Genomic DNA, 17,838 nt, shown 5'->3' with positions numbered 1-17,838 from the left:
GAAGTTGCTAAGAGAGTAATCTTAAAAACTGTCATCACAAGAAAAAAATTTGTAACTGTGTGTGGTAGTGGATATTAATTAGACATTGTAGTGATCATTTTGCACTATATACAGATATAGAATCATTGTCCACCTTAAATGAGTATTCTGCTATAGGTCAATTTTATCTAGATTAAAAAAACAAGCAAACAAACAAAATTCAATAGTGAACTGTGAAGCTCCTTAATTTTAGCCAGCCTCTTCTCAGCCTGTGCACACGTGTGTGCCCAGAAACTCTCGAGTGATTTACACCACAGAGCATAGCCGCACCTCGCCTTGGCTCATGATCTAAGTCTCTCCCTTTTTACTAATTGCCAGGATTTGCTTGTTCATTCGATGAGAAGTTTTTGTTGTTGTTTTACTTCCTGCTCTGTGTTAGGTATACAACGGTGAGCAAAGCAGATAAAAAACTCTTTCAGGAGCTCACGCTGCAGTGAGGAAGATAAACAGTCAATGAAAGTCTACACATCACTTCCTCAGAGATAACTAATTAAAAAAAAAAAAAAAGATTGTATCACTCTCTAGCTTGAAGCCCTTAGCAAGCTCCTCATTCCTTACAGAAGTAAAACTTCCCAGCATGGCATCAAACACCCCATGGAGCTGGTTTTCAAACTTTGATGACCAAGATATTATTTCCAACTCTTCTTACCTCCTCTTTCTTCTCCTCCCTCCTCATTGTTCTGTGTCCTATACATCTTTCTTCACAGCAGATGATTTTGTTCAGTTCAGTTGCTCAGTCATGTCTGACTCTTTGTGACCCCATGGACTGCAACACACCAGGCTTCTCTGTCCATCACCATCTCCCGGAATTCACTCAAACTCATGTCCATTGAGTTGGTGATGCCATCCAACCATCTCCTCCTCTGTTGTCCCCTTCTCCTCCTGCCTTCAATCTTTCCCAGCATCAGGATCTTTTCTAATAAGTCAGTTCTTTGCACCAAGTGGCCAAAGTATTGGAGCTTCAGCTCCAACAACAGTCCTTCCAATGAATATTGAGGGTTGATTTCCTTTAGGATTGGCCAGTTTGATCTCCCTGCTGTCCACGGGACTCTTAAGAGCGATTTCATTGCAATTGCTATAGGTGATTTCATTGCTATTGTGTAAATCACCTTCAGGTGTTTTGGTAGAGAGATAAATGCAAACAAATTAAGTCTTCATAATGATTACTATGTCTCTTTGTTTGGATTTTCCATTTGCAATGGGTGCTGGTTAGCGACTCAGAAGGGGTAATAATAATGTACTTGCCATGAACCATTTTAACCTGACCAAGGAGCCAGTGAAGTACTTTCCCAGGACTCTCTTATCTCTCAAATATTAATAGATCTGTCACCCGTAACTAGAAATTGTGTATGTAAAGATTGTTCATTATGTTCTTATAAACAAGTGGCTTTTTATAAGGACAAGTGTATTACATATGATAGCTATTAAGAGTAAATCCTGAGAGCTCTCATCACAAAGAGAAATGCTTTTTTGCCTCCCCCCCCCCCATTTCTTTTTATTGTATCTATATGAGGGGATGCATGTTAACTAAACTTATTGGGTAATCATTTCTCAAAATATGTAAGTCAAACTTTATGCTGTGTACCCGAAACTCAGACAGTGATGCATGTCATTTATATCTGAATAAAACTGGGGCAGGGAGGGGTCATCTGACTCAAGACTGTCTCATCCAAATTCCTACTTGAGGCAACAGCTCCCTCTGCAATGGGTCTGCCAGGTACCTCCCAGGCTTCCTGCATGCCTCTGACCCTCCCTCCCTTCCTTCTTTCTCCCTTCTTCCCTTCCTTTTTTATTTTTATTTTTTTAAATCTTTCTAACTTCTCTTCTGTGTAGTTGATACATGGTATTGTGTGTTCGGGGCTTCCCTGGTAGCTCAGACGGTAAAGCGTCTGCCTACAATGCGGGAGACCCAGGTTCAATCCCTGGGTTGGAAGATCCCCTGGAGAAGGAAACAGCAACACAAGAGACCACTCTACATGTGGACGTCACCAGTCAGTCAATACTGAAATCAGATTGATTTTGTTCTTTTCAGTCAAAGATGGAGAAGCTCTATACAGTCAGCAAAAAACAGGACCTGGAGCTGGCTGTGGCTCAGATCATGAATGTCTTATTGCAAAATTCAGACTTAAATTGAAGAAAGTAGGGAAATCCACTAGGCCATTCAGGTGTGACTAAATCAAATCCCTTATGATTATACTGTGAAGGTGATGAATAGATTCAGGGGGTTAGATCTGGTAGACGGAGTGCCAGAAGATCTATAGATGGAGGTTCATAACATCGTACAGGAGGCGGTGACCAAAACCATCCCAAAGAAAAGGAAATGCAAGAACCCAAAATGGTTGTCTGAGGAGGCCTTACAAACAGTTGAGGAAAGAAGAGAAGTAAAAGGCAAGGGAGAAAGAGAGAGAGATACCCAACTAAATGCACACTTACAGAGAACAGCAAGGAGCAATAAGAAGACCTTCTTAAGTGAACATTGCAAAACAATCGAGGAAAACAATCGAATGGGAAAAACTAGAGATTTCTTCAAGAAAATTGGAGCTATTAAGGGAGTATTTCATGTAAGGATGTGCATGATAAAGGACAGGAACAGTAAGGACCCAGCAGAAGCAGAAGAGATTAAGAAGAGGTGGCAAGAATACACAGAACTATATATATGAAAAAAAGGTCATAATGATCTGCACAACCATGATGGTGTGGTCACTCACCTAGAATCAGACATTTTGGAGTGTGCAGTTGAGTGGGCCTTAGGAAGCATTACTTAGAACAAAGCTAGTGGAAGTGACAAAATTCCAGCTGAGTTATTTCATATCCTAAAAGATGATGCTCTTAAAGCTCTGCACTCAATATGTCAACAAATCTGGAAAACTCAGCAGTGGCCACAGGTCCGGAAAAGGTCAGTTTTCATTCCAATCCCAAAGAAAGGCAATTCCAAAGGATGTTCCAACTACCATTCAATTGTGCTCATTTCACATGCTAGCAAAGTAATGCTCAAAATCCTTCAAGCTAGGCTTCAGCAGTATGTGAACTAAGAACTTTCAGATGTACAAGCTGTGTTTAGAAAAGGCAGAGGAACCGAAGATCAAATTGCCAATATTCATTGGATCATGGAGAAAGCAAGGGGGTTCCAGAAAAACATCTACTTCTGTTTCATTAACTGTACGAAATCCTTTGACTGTGGAGAAGGACATAAAGTAAGACGTGTTCCTGGAAACATTAGTGAAAAGCCAATAGTTGGGATGAAAGTCTAGAGTCAGATCACTTCCTGGTGAGATGTCAGCAAGGATTCCATTGCTGTGGAAAAGGAGCAGGATCTCTGGCATGTTCTCACATCACATTACTTAGAGCCTCCTCTTTCATGCAACAAGATGAGGTATAAGTGGAAGAGGAAACAGAATATGCAATAGGGCCAGCACTTGAATAGTATTAGGAGAAGAGATGGCATATTTTAATTGCCTCAAAAACCTTGAAGAGAATGACAGGCTCAGTTCAGACAACTAGAAATTCAGTCCAAGCTGTGAAAACCGAGGGCCTCAACAGCAGTGTTCATAGAGACCTCCATCACTGGCAAGGATCAGAAGATGGTGATAAAACTCAAACCCAAAATCTGACTGAAAACGGCAGAGCGGCAAAGTAGCCTTGATGTGTCTCTTAGGGTGAAGTCAGAGCCTTGACCAAGAAGTGGGTCTCGGACCTGCAGTGAAGGTATTTGAGCGGATAGGTCCCAGAATTTGGACCTCCCTGATTTCTTTTTCTAAACCCTTAGAGTTGGCAGAAGCAGTTGCCTTTTCTTTATTAGAGTAAAATCGCCTCTCTTCACCTGAAACCATGGAAGACTCCCCGAGGTGGCTGCTTCACAGAATGATCAGCCTTCTCAGGATTTGCACCACTATACCTCACTGGCTGTACGGCAACAGCCTAGGAGAGAAATACACTTCTGTCACCAAGATGAAATACCTTGCCTCCCCCCAAAATTGGGGGACCAAGCTAATATTAACCAACAGGAACCAGAAGAATATGTTTGAATTTTGGAGTACATGGGTATTGGTCAGATAGGGAAAGTTTATTGACATGGGAACTTATGTGACTCAGAATTTAATGACCTGGCAAGGATATCTGGAGCCTGTCTTAGAAGCCACTAGGCATGAGTATTCAAAGCCTGGGCATGATAAAGGTAACAAATAGAACTGCCTTGGCAGAGCACTGCAGAAGGCACCAGAGGGCCCCAAAACTTGAGAATATTAAAGTGGATTTACTAAGTGGTCTTGTTTTATAAGTGGTCTCATTTTATAAGACCAGAGAACACATCCATTATCATGTTATCCAAGAGGAGGCAGAGGATACTCTATTCATTAAGATAATGAGAAGTGCACTAGTAAGGGAGTGGGTCTTAGAGAAGTGGTGGCCATCCACTGTAGGCTGGGGCTAATGGTAGGAGATACTGCCTTAGTGCTGGGCTCCCTAAAAGCAATGATAAACTTTAAGAATATGAGCGTGCAGGAATTCCCTGGTGGTCCAGTGGCTAAGAATCCAACTGACAGAGCTGCGGACACGGGTTTGATCCCTGACCTGGGAAGATTCCACATGCTGAGGCTCAGCGAAGCCCATGCGCCACTACTACTGAACCCATGCACCCTGGAGCCTGGGCCCCACAAGAGAGAAGCATGTGTACTGTAACTTATTACTTTCATTCTCCCAGAGAAGCAATGAGAAATCCAAGTTTAAAACTTTCCCCCTCTAATGTGAGATGGGGCAAGATCCTATCCAACACACAGTTGAACTTTCTTGGGATCCAAACAACCAAAAGCCTAGATGCTGTCTAATTTGAAACTGGCAAAGTGGGACAAATAGCGTTGAGTAAGACCAAGTTGAGTAAGTTTTGGGTATGTGCTAGATGTCCTATTTTTCCTGCTGTGATCTCTACCCTGTCTCTCTTTGCTGTTCTCATGAGCTTTCTCTTCACCAAGGTGAGAAGACTACTGCTTGCTACCACAAAATGCATGACCTCATTTCCTTTTCTTTGCTAAGATTTTAATTTAATTTAGTTTAGTTTTGTGGTCATCTCTATTGAGAACTGGAATATTTCCTGCCATGTCAATAAACAAAGATGTCTCAGTCTTCAGTGATTCCAGCCCTCCAGGATACTCAGGAAGGAGAAGAATCCCTGTGATCAGCAGCCATCAGACTGCAGCCACTCCCTATGGCGAGCCCAGAGGAACTCAGAATGTGAAAAACACACATACTGGCCCTAGATAGCTGAGATGCACATGAAAGGAATCCTTTCAGTGAGCCCCGACTCTTGCATCTTCTCATATATAGAAAAGTGCTAAATTCCTTAACTTGAGATATCTGATTTTCTTTAATTCACAAACATTCTTTTACCTGCCCTTTGTTGCAAGCTTTTATATAGCCTGACTCCTCCCCCTGCCTCCTCAGAACAGTTCTTTCAGGGTCACTTGAGATGCTGTCTCCCGGGCTTGAAGTCCTAAAAACTCCCACCAAATGAAACAGCTCTCAACTTTTAGGTTGTGACTGTTTTTCAAGTCGACAGTTATGGTGACCATGAAGGGACCAGAGTAGATTTCTCCCCTCCACCTGAGCTGTGGGAAAACCTGGACCTTGGTATCAGCAGAGGCCCTTCATGCCTATCTGCCTGCTCGGGGAGTCCAGACGGATTTGAAAGAGCCTCTCCTGGTTCCCAGATCTCCCGTTTTGGTTGATGATCCTAAGATTTACTTGGTGGGAAAAGAGGTTATCCTTGAAACTTGGTTTCAAGAAGAGCTACCTGGGTTGTTCAGGTTAGTCACTGAGTGGGTTATCCTCAGTTGTAGGACTAGGAAGATTTTGCTCAGTTTAGGTACTGAGTGGGTACCCTCAGTGTAAAAAGGCACTGGGAAGATTTTCCTTGAGTAGGTGATCCTCAGTGTGCAAGGCACTGCAAAGCCTCAGTTTGGACACTGCGTGGTTGTTAGCCTCGATTTAGAGACTAGGAATACTTTATTTAAACACATAGTTAAACACTGACCAAGGGGGGACCAAGTTATTAGGGAGCAAACTGGCCCGTTGTGTTTTCTTGAATTGGTTGCCTTAGTAGAGCGTGTCAAAATAAAACAGAAATCTTATGAGTAGTTTTGAGCTCTGAAGAAGGGAGTCTATCCTCCTCGCCAGCAACAGCTTCCTCGGGCAACTGAGAAATTTTAAGGAAATTGAAGGTTGAGGCAAGACCTCATGTTGTGACGCTATCCCTAAAGGGAAACCCACTCATGTAATTAACAAAGCGTTCAACCATGGACATGCACAATATTTGGCCATTCCATGATCTGAGCACCTGAGGAAGTCTTATACTCCACTGGGAGACCGAAGACACATAGGAGGGGGCTAAAACAACTCTGGAGCAAAACCATAGAAGTTAAGCTCCGAAGCAGCACACACTGGCCCATCACATGATTGTCACTAGCAATTTTATCTTGAAACATTGACTTCAAAATGGGTAATAAAGTTTTCAAAATAAAAGAAAAAGGAACAACAGATTGCCAACACCCAAGCTGGGTTAATGTATGTACAAAACCTATAAGTATTCACTTAATTGGAAATTAAAGGAAATCTCACCCTAAAAATTGAGGGGCTCTTTCATTGCATATGTAGTTAAGTTACATTAATGTTATGAGCTAGCTTAGTAAAAATATCTTTTCAGACTTCAAACAGAGGAGTTCTAGGCAAACACTTGCATTTCTCTGTATCTTTGAGATGTAAATGTTCTATCTGATCTTCTTGGGTTGTTCTGTATTTGTGTATTTTGCTCATTTGCATTTTTTGAAAACGTGGCTTTTGCCATACTATTTTTGAGAGTAAACATTCCAAATTTAGATTTTGTCCTCCTCCACTTTCTTAGGGCTTCCCTAGAGGCTTAGATGGTAAAGAATCTGCCTGCATTGTGGAAGACCTGGGTTCGATACCTGGGTTGGGAAGTTACCCTGGAGAAGGGCATAGCAAGCCACTTCAGTATCCTTGCCTGGAGAACCCCCACAGACAGAGGAGCCTGGTGGGCTACAGTCCATGGGGTCGCAAAGAATTGGACACGACTGAGTGACTCAGCATAGCACAGGACAGGGGTCCCTTTTGGCCCATTTAATTTCTTATGTAGCGTACTGATACCAATCTTGTTTTAATCACATAACTGTCCATTTTAATTTTCCCATTTTAAATAACTATCCAAAGATTTCTTTATTCATTGAGAAAATTCCTTAAAAATTTTCCTTGTTGGAAATAATACCTAGACTTTCCTTACAAACTTTTTCTGTTAACTTTTAATTATTATAATGCTTTTATTAGCATCTGTAAGACCCATTGAACTGAAGCAAAGACCACAAATGAAGCTCCTTAAGCCAGTTTTTTGTTTTTTTACTCGGGTTTCTGTCCATGGGATTCTCCAGGTTTCTCCAGAGGTTTCTAAGCAACTGGAAATTATTATTGGCTTAAAGTTAACGCTTACAAACCAAACAATTCTAAGTTCAAATGAAATTAAGTTAATTGAATTTCAGATTCATGTGAACTGTGAAATTGTCGATATTAAATTAGTACCTGGTAAGCTCTGGTTTTTCCAGTAGCCATGTACGGATGTGAGAGTTGGACCACAAAGAAGGCTGAGCGCCAAAGAATTGATGCTTTCAAATTGTGGTGCTGGAGAAAACTCTTGAGAATCCCTTGGACTGCAAGGAGATCAAACCAGTCAATCTTAAAGGAAATCAATCATGACTATTCATTGGAAGGACTGATGCTAAAGCTGAAGCTCCAACACTTTGGCGACCTGATGTGAGGAACTAACTCATTGGAAAAGATGGTGATGCTGGGAAGGATTGAAGGCAGGAGAAGAAGGGGACGACAGAGGATGAGATGATTGGATGGCATCACTGACTCGATGGACATGAGTTTCAAGCTCCAGGAGATGGTGAAGGACAGGAAAGCCTGGTATGCTGCCGTCCATGGGGTTGCAAAGAGTCAGACTGAGTGAGCAACTGAACTGAATTGATGTTTAAGTTTGTTGATCTAATTAATATAGACATGTCTTGAGTCATCAACATTAAATATAATATTAAGCAAAATGCTTTCCTTACATTTAATATAACCTAAATAAGATTTTACATCTGTTGTAAATTTGTCAGCAAGGAAAGTAACTTGATGTGAAGAAATTTTTGAGGGAAAAAAGTGAAAATGAGTTAAGAGTTTTGGGTGAATGTTTAGATATAATTATGTGTTTTAGGAGCTCTCTAGATATTCTACAACTTAAAAAGTTTAAATTGTGCTAGAATAAATTAAGTGAATGCTACAGAAAGTTTTGTGAAAAGTGGATCTTGAGAAAGGAATTTTGTGCTCATTTCCGTATTTTTATTTATTTTTCATACTTCCCTTTATTGAAAGGACAAATCTTAGTTTTCTTAAAGTTTGTTACTTTTCTTGTTGACAAATTTGTAACAGGTAGAATAAGGTCTTATTTGACCTCTAGTAAACCCAAGGACATCAGGAATATTACTTCTTCAGTTGGTAAGTCGTGTCCAACTCTTTGCAACTCCATGAACTGCAGCACGCCAGGCTTCCCTGTCCATCATGATCTCCCTGAGTTTGCTCAAACGCAAGTTCATTGAGTCAGTGATGCCACCTAAAAATGTCATCCTCTGTTGTCCCCTTCTCCTCTTGCCTTCAATTTTTCCCAACATCAAGGTCTTTTCCAATGAGTCAGCTCTTCACATCAGGTGGCCAAAGTATTGGAGCTTCAGCTTCATCATCAGTCCTTTCAATGAATATTCAGGGTTCATTTCCTTTCCTTTGATCTCCTTGCTGTCCAAAGGACTCTCAAGAGTCTTCTCCAGCACCACAATTTGAAAGTATCTTCAGCACTCAGCCTTCTTTAGTCATCCAGCTCTCACATCCATACATGACTACTGGAAAAGCCATAGCTTTGGCTATACAAATCTTTGTCAGCAAAATGATGTCTCCTCATTTTTTTTTTTTTTTTTATACACTGTCTAGGTTTGTCATAGCTTTCCTTCCAAAGAGCAAGTGTCTTTTAATTTCATGGCTGTGGTTACCATCCACAATGATTTTGGAGCCCAGGAAAATAAAATCTGCCACTGCTTCCACTTTCCCCCATCTATTTGCCATGAGGTGATGGGACTGGATGCCATGCTCTTAATTTTTTTAATGTTGAATTTTAAGCCAGCCTTTTCACTCTCCTCTTTCACCCTCATCAAGAAGTTCTTTAGTTCTTCACTTTCTGTCTTTCGAGTGGTATCATCTGCATATCTGAAGTTGTTGATATTTCTCCTGGCAATGAAGAAAGCTTTTTTTCTTTTAAATTTGACGTGCAGTTGATTTACAATGTTGTGTTGATCTGTGGTGTACAGCAAAGTGATTCAGTTTTATATATATATATATATATACACACACACAACTATACAGTAGGATCTTGTTGTTTATTTATTTTACATATAGTACTTTGTATCCACTAATCCAAAACTCCTAATTTAATCCTCCCTTCCCTTTTCCTTTGGTATCTATGTTTGTTTTTTATTTCTCTGAGACTGTTTCTGTTTTGTAAATAAGTTCATTTGTGTCATATTTTGGAGTGTACATATAAGTAATATCATATGGTACTTGTCTCTTTCTGATTTATTTCATTTATTTGTCTATTTATTTTTCTTTTAGGCTTACCTTCAGAGCCAGTTTCTTTCTTTCTTTCTTTTTTTTTTAAGCACCCAAGAGAAAACACACATCATATAAATCTGTTCTGAACAAAACTGTTATCTACCAACAATTTCCTTTGGAAGTCCCAAAGAACAGTGGTAGAAAGGAGTTCCAGGCATATATGTGTCTATAAAGTCAATATCTAAAGAGACAAAAACTGGGTAGAGACCTTCAATAAGACTGTTCTCATAACTGCTTAAGTCAGGAATACATCACTTTTCATACTTCCAGCACATAACACACATCTGATCATGACTATGCATGCTTGTCATCTTATATCTCTTTATGTTTCAGTTCAGTTCAGTCGCTCAGTCGTGTCCGACTCTTTGTGACCCCATTGACTGCAGCACACCAGGCTCCCCTGTTCATCACCATCTCCCAGAGCTTGCTCAAACTCACATCCATTGAGTCGGTGATGCCATCCAACCATCTCATCGTCTGTCGTCCCCTTCTCCTCCCACCTTCAATCTTTCCCAGCATTGGTCTCTTCACATGAGTCAGTTCTTCACATCAGGTGGCCACAGTATTGGAACTTCAGCTTCAGCATCAGTCCTTCCAATGAATATTCAGGACTGATTTCCTTTAGGATGGACTGGTTGAATCTCTTTGCAGTCCCTTGCAGGGACTCTCAAGAGTCTTCTCCAACACCACAGTTCAAAGGCATCAATTTTTCTGTGCTCAGCTTTCTTTATAGTCCAACTCTCACATTCATAAACAACTACTGGAAAAACCATAGATTTGCTAGACAGACCTTGGTTGGCAAAGTAATGTCTCTGCTTTTTAATATGCTGTCTAGGTTGGTCATAGCTTTTCTCCCAAGGAGCAAGCATCTTTTAATTTTATGGCTGCAGTCACCATCCGCAGTGATTTTGGAGCCGTCAAAAGTAAAGTCTGTAACTGTTTCCATTGTTTCCCCATCTATTTGCCATGAAGTGATGTGACCAGATGCCATGATCTTAGTTTTCTGAATGTTGAGTTTTAAGTCAACTTTTTCACTCTCCTCTTTCACTTTCATCAAGAAGCTCTTTAGTTCTTCTTCACTTTCTGCCATAAGGGTGGTGTCATCCGCATATCTGAGGTTAGTGATATTTCTCCCAGCAATCTTGATTCCGGCTTGTGCTTCCTCCAGTCCAGTGTTTCTCATGATGTACTCTGCATATAAGTTAAATAAGCAGGGTGACAATATACAGCCTCGATGTATGCCTTTCCTGATTTGGAACCAGTCTATTGTTCCATGTCCAGATATAACTGTTGTTTCTTGATCTGCATACAGATTTGTCAGGAGGCAGGTAAGGTGGTCTGGTATTCCCATGGCTCTAAGAATTTTCCACAGTTTGTTGTGATCTACACAATCAAAGGATTTGATGGAGTCAATAAAGGCTTTGGCGTAGTCAAAAAAGCAGAAGTAGATGTTTTGCTGGAACTCTCTTGCTTTTTCTATGATTTTAATGCTTAAATGTTGTCAATAAAGCATCCTTATAGGCAGAATTCTGCCAATGCAGGAGACCTAAGAGAAGTGGGTTCAGTACTTGGGTTGGGAAGATCCCATGGAGAAGGAAATGGCAACCCGCTCCAGTATTCTTGCCTTGAGAATTCCATGAACAGAGGAGCCTGGGAGGCTACATACTAATGACACAAGGTCAGCACGTTGTACTTCAAAATTCCTCACTTTCCAATGATTCACAAGCACCACATCAGACGACTGGCTCCCCCCAGGATTCAAAGAAGGCTGCAGCGATATACCTTCCACTCTTGCCACGCAGGCAACTCGATCCAAGAAAGTCGCTGCCGCAGGTACCGCCACAAGGAAGCCTTTACAAAAGGCCTTGAAGTACCTTCTCAGCCAGCCTTGGGACTGCGCCATGCCCTTTCTCCCGCTCCTCCTCGGTGAGAAAGGGTAAGTGGTTATTTTGTGCCCTCGCCCAATTTGGCTAAAACCCTGCTGCGCGGCTCAGCCCAAGGGACCTCCCTGCCCAACCCGCCCTCCGCCAGCAGCCTTATTTCCTTTAGTGTGACAATCTCTAGGTCCACATGTTGCTGCAAATGGCATTATTTCATTTTTTATGGCTGAGTAGTATTCCATTGCATATATACACCGTATCTTCTTTATCCATTCATTTGTTGAGGGACGTTTTGTTTGTTTGCATGTCTGAGCTATTGTAAATAATGCTGCTGTGAACACTAGGAGGCATGCATCTGTTCAAATGATAGTTTTCTCTGTATGATGCCCAGGGCTGGGATTGCAGGATCTTGTGGTAATTCTGTTTTAATTTTTCAAGGAACCGCCATACCGTTCTCCACAGTGGCTGCACCAATTTAAATTCCCATTAACAATATAGGAGAGTTCCCTTTTCTCCACATCCTCTCCAGTTTTTCTTGTTTCTACAAGTTTTAATGATGGACATTCTGATCAGTATGAGGTGGTACTTCACTGTGTTTTGATTGGTATTTCTCTAATAATTAGTGATGTCACGCATGCTTTCCTGTGCCCATTGGCCAACTGTATGTCTTCTTTGGAGAAATGTCTGTTTAGTCTCAGGGGGCAGAAAGCTTTTGAATCTCCAGTGGAACAGCCATGTTTGTGGAAGTCCAGTTCAGGATTTTGTCAGATGGCAGGAACTACTCTTCTCTCCAAGTGATACCAGCATGGAGTGATGCTTCATAGGGACACTGAGTTTTCGGGCACTCTACCCAGAATGGATGATGCCCAGGAGCATTTATTAACACTGTAGTTTCCATGCAGGTTGTTCAACAACCAGAAGAGAAATGCTTTATCTTCAGGGCCAGCTTCATGTTTGTGCAACTTGTATAGTTGTACCGTGTCCAGTTTTAGATGGGAGAGCCTCAGTCTTATTTTAATGCTCTGCGGTTACTGTTGTCAACATCCCAACAATTTATAAACAAGGGACCCACATTTTCATTTTTGTTCTTGGACATACAAATCTTGAAGCTGGTTCTGGTTCTATGCATCCAAGGTCACACAAGTGTAACAAGAGTGAGAAAAAAATATCAAGAACCTCTATTGTCACCTTCCTCCAAGTTTATGTATCCAGATACACACCTAATGAAACTGCTAACCATTCCTTGATCTCTGTTGTTGTTCAGTCACTAAGTCGTGTCTGACTCTGTGACCCCGTGGACGATAGCACGCCAGGCCTCCCTGTCCCTCACTATTTCCCGTAGTTTGCCCAAGTTCATGTCCATTGAGTCGGTGATGCCATCCAACCATCTCATCCTTTACTGCCGTCTTCTTCTCTTGTCCTCAATCTTCCCCAGCATCGGAATCTTTTCCAGTGAGCTGGCTTTTTGCATCAGGTGGGCAAAGTATTGAAGCTTGAGCTTCAGCATCAGTCCTTCCAATGAGTATTCAGGGTTGATCTCCTTTAGAATTAACTGGTTTGATCTCCTTGCTGTCCAAGGGACTCCCAAGAGTCTTGTCCAGGACCACACTTCAAAAGCATTAATTCTTTAGCCCTCAGCCTTCTTTATGGTCCAACTCTCACATCTGTACATGACTACTGGAAATACCATAGATTTGACTATACAGACCTTTATCAGCCAAGTAATATCTTTGCTTTTTAATATGCTGTCTATGTTTGTCATAGCTTTTCTTCCAAGGAGGAAGCGTCTTCTAATTTCATGGCTGCAGTCATCATCCACAGTGATTCTGAAGCCCGAGAAGAGAAAATCTGTCACTACTTTCACTTTTTCCTTCCCTTGATCTTAACTGATAGCATATTTAACTTTTAAGAGGAAGTTTTTGGAGGTCTCTTTTCCCCTTTTAAAACTATTTCCATACTGATTTGGAAACTCTAGTTAATAGAATGATTTAGGTCTTGGCAACATCGTTTGAAAAGATGAATTTTCTACATCTTCTTGGTTTACTTTGTTTTATGCTATTTATCTAGAATAATCTCAATTTCATGGGTGCATTTTACACACAGTTCAATGTGTCTTATTTTTTAAGCAAGAACTAAGAAATATTCTTATTGGCTACTGGGTCCAAATACCAAAACTAGCCGCAATGATTGTGAATATTCTTTCCTGAGTTTTCTTAATCTTCATAGGCTGTGCTCAGATGAGGGGTGTTCTCTGCAGCTTTCATCTGTTCCCCTTGGGTGGAATGGGTGTGAGTAGCCTGGCTTAGTGGACTGGCCCAGGAGAGAGAAGCGGGGTCATGGGTGGGCCTTATCTGCGTGGAAGCCTCCACTTTTCCTGTGCTTACACACTGGCCACCTAAGCTGGACGACTGAGCAGTTTCATAGAAATGATTAGTCAGGAGGCAGCCTTGGTGAGAGTGGGCATGAAAGGCTGTCAGTCCTTCTCGGGACCTGGGGAAGCACCTGCTGACCGTGGCTGGGGCATGCCTCCCTGATTGCAGGACAGTGTCTTCTGCCAAGCAGAGAGCATGTGTAGTGGAGTGACACTCGGTCTGGCTCGTCTGATGACATTAATTACAGGGTGTTATGGGCCAGGCGTCTGTAGGTTGGGTGGAGGTGGAGGCCACTGGCAATGTATGCCATGCCCAGAGAGAAATGTGTGCGTGGGAGGAAGAAAAAGGATTTCTCTGGAGCTGTTCCAAGGCTGGTGCTGGTGAAAGATGCTTGTCTTTCTCGAGCATTAGAGCAGCATCTGCCAGGATTGTCAGCTACTAAGAAGCACTTCTCCGTACTCGTGAGCTATGGGGAATGCGGGCAAAGGTAAGAGTGTGGTATATTTTAATATTGTTTCTTCCTACTCATTGGGTTTGGTGTGCACCTGGATGTGTGTATGTGTATAAAACTGGCTGAAATGTGGCAGGTTACAGTCTATTGATTTTTTTTATTCTGTTGGCAAATTGTTGGCATTAACTGACACTTGAAGGCTTTGTCTTAACTTCTTATTCCTTAACTCTTCTGCCTCAAATCTAAGGTATTACTCAGACCATGGATGATGAATGGGTAGAAGGGAGAACTGGTTTGAAATGGTCAAAAGTAGTTCACCATTTCTAGAGAAGTCTTTAGTGTGAAAGAGCAAGAACTTTTCATTCACATTGACCTAGGTTGACTCTTCTGTGTATGTGTGACATTGTGCAAATAACTTAATCTTCCTGAACTTTCAGAGTGGTATGAATTTAATGAAATAATGCCAGCAAAGAGCCTAGTGTGGCAGCTGTCTCCTGGTAGAAACTCAGCAACGGTTACCTCTAGCTTATCAACTCTTTCTCTAGCTCAGCTTCCCTAGCGCTGGGGTCATGTCCTGCCAGTCTCAACTCCGTTAGTGGTGTTTCCACAGCCTACTTATTGTAGGTTGTGGCTGATTAAGACAAAGTTAAGACTAGCCTAATTTAATGATTATATGGATGTTTCATTTCTTTTTATGTTAGAATCTAGCATCGCAGTTAGATAGGCAGAGTAAATGTGGGAAGGAATGTGTCTCAAATGTTGAATTCTACTTCGTTTGGTTTGTAGCATTTTTCCCTTCTGAGATCTTTCAGGATGTGGCAACTAAAGCCTAGGTTCTGCTGCCCACTCTTTCCATTTATCCATCATCCAGCCAGCCAGCCCGTCAGCCATCCATCCATCCATTTATTTATCCATCTATCTGTCCACTCATCCATCTATCCATTCATCCTTTTATCAATCCAACATTTGTGTACTGAATCCGTGTATGCCAAGCACAGTTCTAAGAGCCAGAGATTAAGTGAAGAAAAACAGGGAAAAAAATCCTGCATTCCTGAAGCATTTATTCCAGTGAGCCGTTGTGCAATCAACTAAATAAATCAGCAAAGTCTGTAGTGTGTTAGATGGGGAATTATTACGGGGAAAGTAAAGCAAGAAAAGGGGATGGGGTTTGAGGCACTCTGCAGTTTTTCAATAGGGTGATCAGGGAAGGCCTCCCTGAGAAAGTTTTCGAGCAAAGATTAAGGAGGAGCAAAGGGGAAGAGCATTTCAAGCAGGAGAAGCGGCAAGTGCAAAGGCTGGAAGGTGGAGCCAAGCCTGGTGTGCAAGGAGAAACAGTGAGTCTGGTGTGGCTGACGGAGGGGAAGACGAGAGAAGGCTGGGGAAGTGACAAGGGCTAAATCACTTGGGGCTACGAAGGTTCTTGTGAAATCTTGGGTGCAACTTACACTTCAATAGAGTAACACCGGCTCCTCTGTTGAGAACAATGTGAAGGGCAGAGGTGGAAGCAGAGTCTACTTCGACCACTGTAATAACACAGACCTATATAAAAGTGGTTACAGGGAAGGGGTGAAGAGTAGACAGCCCCAGGGAATATTTTGGAGATAGAGCCAACAGGATTTTCTAGTGGGTTAGATGTGAGTAGTGAGAGAAAGAGAGGAGTGAAGGATGACTCTACATTTTAGGGTGGGGGTGAGTAGCCAGAAAGATGAAGTTGTCATTGAGTGGGAGAAGCTGGAGCAGATCTCGTCCGGGATGTTAGGAGATCTGTTTTGGATGGTTTGGGATTTGAGGTGTCCACTCAGACATCTGAGTGGAGATACTGAGTGGGAAGCTGGATATGGAAGTCGAGAGTTAAGCAGTGAAGGCTGGTCTCAAGATACAAACCTAGGAGTGGTGGACATGTGATGTAGTAATTAAAGCTGTGAAGCAGAATGAGATCCCCCAGTGCTGAGGGCAAGGAGAAAACAGTTCTAAAAACTGAGCCAGAGGACCTGCTAATTTTAAGGACCTGTGAGATATGAGAAAGCAGGAAAGCAGGAGGAACGAGAGAGAAGGAAAAACAGGGGCAGAATATTTTCCAGCGGAAGGCCCTGATCCACTCTGTGAATTTCTGCTAGTGGTGCAAGTAAGCTGAGGACAGAATTGGCTGTTGAATGCAGCAAGCTGGGATTCCAGTGACCTTGACAAGGGAGCTAGAATCAGGTAGGTCCAGTAAAGAAGAGACAGGTTGAAGTAGGGAGAAATGAAGTTAGTGACTGTTAAATTGCTCCAAGTCATCCTCACTCCCAATCCAGAGGAACCAAGCCCTCCAACTTCCCATTTTTCTGATTCATCTTAATCTTATTTTGCCAATTCCATTAATCGTTGTAAGCAATCCTCAATTCTTTTGGAATGGGCTGCCAAGCCAGCAGGATGGGGTGCTACTCCAAACAGGGAGCCTTTCTTGGGGTACAGAGCTTGTGGTCTCTTCCCTTCACATCTGGTGGTAAAAATGTGACTACCTGCCTGATCCCGAGGCTGCGGGGCTGGGGGACAGGCACGGTTGTGCAGCATGTGGAATCTTTCTAGACCAGCGATTGAACCTGTGTCTCTGCATTGGCAGAGACAATTGGTGTCTTTGGTGGATTCCACCAGGGAAGCCCTTTTGGCAACTTTTAAACTGGCTGTTTGTTTTGTTTTCCTTCCTTTTTTATTGAGATAAAATCGACAGATTACATTATATTAGTTTTAGGTATACAAGATAATAATTTGATATATGTATTGGGTTTACCAAAAAGTTTGGCTTTTTTCATAAGCTGTTCGAAGTGAACAGTTTTATCCATCCCATATCTACTGAGAAATGATTACCACAAAAAACTTAGATAACATCCATCATCACACACAGGTACATATTTTTTGTGTGTGAGATGCGAACTTTTAACCCCATTCTCTAAGCAACTTTCAAATACACACTATAGTATTATTAACTACAGTCACTGTGCAGAATATTACATTCCTAGGTTTTATTTATCTTATGACTGGATAGCTGTACCTTTTGACCACCTTTATTCATTTTACCCCTCCTCTCCCACTAGCCTGTGGCAATCTCCAGCCTGTTCTCTATCTATGAGTTTATGGTTTTTTAGATTCCATGTATAATTAAGATTACATATATTCTCATGGAGCAGTATTTGTGTTTATGTCTGACTTAGCATAATGCCCTCATGGTCCATCTATGTTATCGCAAACGGCAGGATTTCCTTCCTTTTTATTGTTGAATAATATTCCATTGTATGTATGTGTGTGTGTGTGATATGTGTATCACATCTTTATCCATTTATTTGTCAGTTGACACTTATATCAATTGACACTTATATAGTTTCCATGTCTTTGCTACAATAAATAATACTTCAGG

The 17,838-nt window shown here is 41.7% G+C and overlaps 1 pseudogene; it reads right to left on the bottom strand.

Moving 5' to 3' along the window:
* Positions 1–11,302: 11,302 nt before the first annotated feature.
* Positions 11,303–11,644, bottom strand: LOC136152319 (mitochondrial inner membrane protease subunit 2 pseudogene; annotated as a pseudogene).
* Positions 11,645–17,838: the final 6,194 nt, after the last annotated feature.

This window comes from Muntiacus reevesi, chromosome 21, assembly GCF_963930625.1.
Source record: "Muntiacus reevesi chromosome 21, mMunRee1.1, whole genome shotgun sequence".
NCBI classification, from domain to species: Eukaryota; Metazoa; Chordata; class Mammalia; order Artiodactyla; family Cervidae; genus Muntiacus; species Muntiacus reevesi.
The sequence above is the reverse complement of the archived record's forward strand: the minus strand, read 5'-3'. Positions and strand labels throughout refer to the sequence as shown.